At 40.5% G+C, this 5,187-nt stretch overlaps 1 pseudogene; it reads right to left on the minus strand.

Annotated features, from left to right (window-relative positions):
• Nucleotides 1-4,014: 4,014 nt before the first annotated feature.
• LOC121813757 overlaps nt 4,015-5,187 on the minus strand; it is a 2,725-nt pseudogene continuing 1,552 nt past the window's right edge.

Below are 5,187 nucleotides of genomic sequence, written 5' to 3' on the forward strand. Positions count from 1 at the left end.
CTCTGTTATTCTTTTGCCTGCAGTGTGAACATATGTGGGTTAAGTAAGAAAGTAGCCGCTTCTGTCTTTAATTTAACTATTTTTTTTAAATAAATTATTATTATTAACAAACAGGAAAAACGTAGGTAAACACATTTTCTTTTGGCAATTTACCAACCCAGTAAAAAACAAAAAAAACAAAACTAAGTTGCGTGGACAACAACGTGCCGGATTACAGCAAGTTGCTAGTACCAACCACCGTTATCTGTGTTCTTCACAGATGTCTTAACTTAATGTGATTCATTTGAACACAACCTTTTTGCTACCATAACGGTACGAGTTGTATTTAACTTACCTCTACATGCTTGCGCAGGTTTGATGTGGAATTTTTAAAAGCTGCTAACTCGGTCTCTCTGGGCAAACACAGCTTACACTGCATAATAAAGCTGTTGCCTTTCTTGCACTTGAAGCCGAAATGGTCCCTTAAATACGGCCAGGGGTTCACATCAGTTTCTTCGAGTTCAGGGTCAGCAGCATTCGACGGGACTTCTTTTTTCACTGGATCCGTAACACCGATGTCAGACTCCATCTTTAACGTGACCTTAGCGCCAATTTGTTCTACTACCCCTCATTCCCTGCAGTACTTCCGAAGCGCAATGTTTTTTTTTTATTTTTAATTTACTCAGTAACGGGTGTAACGTAGCGAACTACAATACTTTTAAAAAATATACTTAAGTAAAAGTAAAATTACAGACTTGAAAAATGACTTTAAAAAGTACAAATATACAAAAAAAACTACTCAATTACAGTAACGCAAGTAAATGTAATTCGTTACTTTCCACCTCTGATATTAACTCACAGATTTTGTTTCCATGCAGCTGTGGTGTGGATGCAGGCTCCAAGTGGAGCCAGGAGTTAAACAGATTCAATATGAAAACCACACTGCTTTCATTTCCACACAGGTTCCACACAGACCTGGAGCGAAGCTACTGCAGAGGAGAACTCAGTTATCTGGGAGACAATGTCACTAACCTTGTCATTTTTTTATTCTCCTAGTTTTGGTGAGTTGATGCAAGGAAGAGACCATGTGTCAAAAAGAGGGATCAGTGAGGGGAAGCAGATAACACCTGATTAAAGTCAGGCAGTTTTTCCTGAAAATGTTCAGTTTTAAGTTAAGGTGGTCGTTGGTGTGACGTTTCTAATCATTTTACAAATGATACACGCGCAAGACTCTCCAAACATCACAAACTCTTTTTAGAGTCCTGGGCCTGATTAAAAGTGACTGTAGTAATTATAGTATGCAAGGTTTACAGCTACAGTTACTTGTATACATTTTGTAGGTAGCTAGACTGCTTTTCTAGCATGTCAGTTCCTGATGTAAGTGCATTAGATCCTCATTGTCTGAGTAAACATAGTAACAACAGCTGTGAGTTCCTTTGACATGTGTACTGGACTCTGAAACCTTGTTTGAAACCCTGAATAGGAGTTTTGGTTCATCACATTTCATTGAGTGATTTTGCTAGGCCACAATTGTGCTGGAAGTACCTAGAGAATGAGGTTGTTTTCCCCCCCAGAGCTAAAATGTGTGGAAGGTTCTTTGCTTGAGTGTCTGTGCCTGTATATAAGATGTGAAGACATGGTCAGAGACTGCTTGGGTGTTTGACCAGTCTCTCCATATTGCAATATGTTATTACACTCACTTCAAATCATGCTCATCGAGGCTTTTGCAGGTTATTGTTAAAATTTCCATAACAGTGTGATGCGTTACTTGTGCACAGGTCGTTTGGGCGCTTCGATCATTGAAAAAAGACTGACTGAAACTCAACACTAAGTTCTACACTCCTTGAGTGTTAACAGGAGGCATCAACATGGCTTTAAATAAGGAACAATGTCAAAGATGGCAGGAGTTCCCTTTGTCATCCTAACTCAAACCCAGCAAACTCAAAGATCTGGAAAAGAGTAAAGGAATAAAGGTCAGACACAAATACTTTTAATCACCTTTCTTCACTGTGAGTACTGAAAACTGTTCCAGTCATTCTGTGAGATGTACTGTAATACTATACTGTAGGTACTTGTTCTTTTGTATTTAACAAAGCCATCGGTTAACAACTGATATTTTAAAGAGGATGATAGTTCATGCAACAGGATCTGTTCTGCTTTTTCAGGCAGCAACGCCCACTGTTCTATGAAAACACCTGTGCTTCAGTACATCTTCTTTGCAAACAATGTAGGAACTGTGTGCTCTCCCACACAACACACAACACAGAGACCAAAGACCAGGAAACACAACACGCAAATAAGATGAGTGAGATAAAACTGGTTCCACATCTCTGAGGCTGTTTGTTTAGCTGGGTTTGGTTTTCTATCTGTCTGGGTTCAGATTCAGACCTGCATGGTCAGAGGACTGGAATGGACAGATTTTAACTGGGAAATATGAAAAGAGTTGTGGGTATTTGTGTGCCTGGGTAGCCTTCGGTCGACAGTCACATAGCTGATTGTTGTTTCGATTTCAAATGGACCAGTAGAGTTGGGAGACGTGTTGACGCATGCTCAATCTTAATGCTTAGCAATTGGCAGAAAGCAGATGTTGTTTATCTGCACATTGAGTGTTTCTTCCTCAGTCACTATGTGTCATAGACCTCTCTGAACTAAATATTTGTTATAAATCTCTGGCTCTCATCCACAGCATGTCTTTTATCCCCTCTTCCTTCCCTCATCAACCGGTCGCAGCACAATCAATTCAATTCAATCTAAATTTATTTATACAGCGCCAAATCACAACAACAGTCGCCTCAAGATGCTTCATATTGTAAGGTCGACCCTACAATAATACATACAGAGAAAAACCCAACAATCATATGACCACCTATGAGCAAGCACTTTGGCGACAGTGGGAAGGAAAAACTTCCTTTTAACAGGAAGAAACCTCTGACAGAACCAGGCTCAGGGAGGGGCGGGGCCATCAGGATGAACAAACCGGAGCCATCAGATCTGTTTTGATTTCTTTGAGGCCAGCACATCAGCTGTGATGAAGACAGGAAGGATCATTTTCATGTGTTTCTCAGATATTTGGTTTACATCACATCAAAAATCAGCAGCACAATCTTTTATATTTTTCATCCATTTAACATTTTTCCCTAATAATTTCAAGCTGCAGACCTGTCACTGTGTCACCAAAGTGTCTCTCTTTGCACCTGGCTAAATCATCATAGTAATAATGTTGCATACCTGGTTGGGAGCCAGCTAACACAAAGGAAGTGTAGCTGTGTTGAAGTTCTTAGTCACACCCTTCAGGACTCCTTGTGTCCAACAATCTCAGACCAAACTGAAAACATGATATTTAATGCAAACCTGCTCTGCGAGCGAGTTCAATAAAGCCAGGATCTCTTTCAATAATCTGGATTCACTCAACATCGACTATCAGGATAAGCTGTCACCAAAACGGCTCATCAACTGGCCAAGGTCAGATGTCATACCTGTTGAGCTCTAATCTGGAACCTAATCTACTCCACCTTTCCCTCCAGGTGTGCTGCTCTCCATGTTGGAACCATTCCAGAGAGTGCCACACCTGGCCTGTAACTACTGATCATGTGACAGTGAAATGAGGGAGTTGGTCATGTCTGTTGTCTAGATATTGGCAGTTAATTGTGTCACATCCTGCTAACAAGCCTTTTAATTCAGCCATTGTGCATGTGCAGAACTAATATTAAGCCATAAGAAATGATGGGGAACATTTTTTCACAGAATACTTATTCGTACTTTTGACACTTTTATGTCCAGTTTTCCAGTAATACAGTTTTGTGTGTATGGAGGTGTTTTCATGGTTTTACTGCTTCTGTTCCTGAATGGTTTGTAAATTCACTCCACCACCATTGGTTGTTTAATTATTCTCACACATTTATTACCTTTATCAGTTTACTGGATTTGAAATGATCAGTCAGTAGATGACATTAAAAATTAAATGATTAAACTGAAACAGCAGTTAAATAACCTTTAACATTAGTTTTATTAGAGTCTAAATTACAGTATACTAACAGAAACCACAAGAAAACTTCTCCCACAATTAGTTTCACTCACTGGAGCAGGTTTTCTAATTACAGCATCGTCATTTTAAGGAGAAAGAAAGAGAAAGTAAAGGAAGGATCCACAGGGTGGAACGTGTCCACAATCCCTTTATTTCTTTACAATTCTGATATAGTGGGCTGGAACTAGAGGTCTTATATATAACCCTGTTGTCCTCAACCACCCATCTGTGTCTCCCTTTGGGTACTTGGGGGTTTCCCGTCCCTCTGTGGCACAGATGAGGAGGAAAGTTTTGAGAGCATGAAGCTGTGAAGAACTCTGTTCTTGTTGCTTTGACCAGAGAAAATGAGATCTGCTGTAGACTGAACACAGGATCACATTGTCATTTACTTACTAGTTCAGACCAAGAGCCTTTTCAAAAACCCTCTGAGCATCATCAGCAAGTGTGTCGAGGAAAGAATTCAGAGCTTTGTAGGTTACAGCAAAAGACAGACCGGCTGATGCTACAAGTCCGATTACTGGAATCCATCTAAAACTTTCTTCTGCTGTCATTAATGCAGCTATGCATGCTAGTTGGGTCAACACCCTCATGAGGAGCTCTGGAGTTATTTCTGCTACAGCCAGTGGTGACCTGACAACAGCACAAAGATCAGATCTGTTCTCTCAGCAAGTTTTTCCAGTGATGACTTATCAAGACTGAAATCAGTTCTATAATCTTTGACAACACTAACCATCAACCCAATATCAACAACAACAGAAAGGCCAGGAACTGGAACAGCTGCTACAGTTCCAGACAAACCAGCCCAGTATTTTATTCTGGACTGAAAAGCTTTTTTCTTCTTGATGATGATCTCTGGGTTGATGTTGGGCATGATGAACAGCAGAGTGTCCCTCTTCTTTTTAGGAAGGTCTCTGTCTAAGGTCTGCTGTATGAGAGAGAAGTCGTACAGGTTTGGCTCAAAGCTGGACACCAGGAAGACCTGTAGAGACTCGATGCCCTGGTCTCGAAGACCTGCGTGATGGATGTAACCCACCTAAAATTTGCCTCATGAAAATGAACTGCTGTTCCCCAAGAATGTCAGTAGGTGGCACTATGAGATTGTTTAGTGCTTGTGAACTTGAGTTGAGAACTATAGAGAAGGAGAAATAGCGCTAAGGCTACGTATGCTGGTCGGAGCTACTCAC

This window comes from Haplochromis burtoni, unplaced genomic scaffold, assembly GCF_018398535.1.
Source record: "Haplochromis burtoni strain Fernald_Lab_line unplaced genomic scaffold, NCSU_Asbu1 Contig_2457, whole genome shotgun sequence".
In the NCBI taxonomy this organism is placed as follows: domain Eukaryota; kingdom Metazoa; phylum Chordata; class Actinopteri; order Cichliformes; family Cichlidae; genus Haplochromis; species Haplochromis burtoni.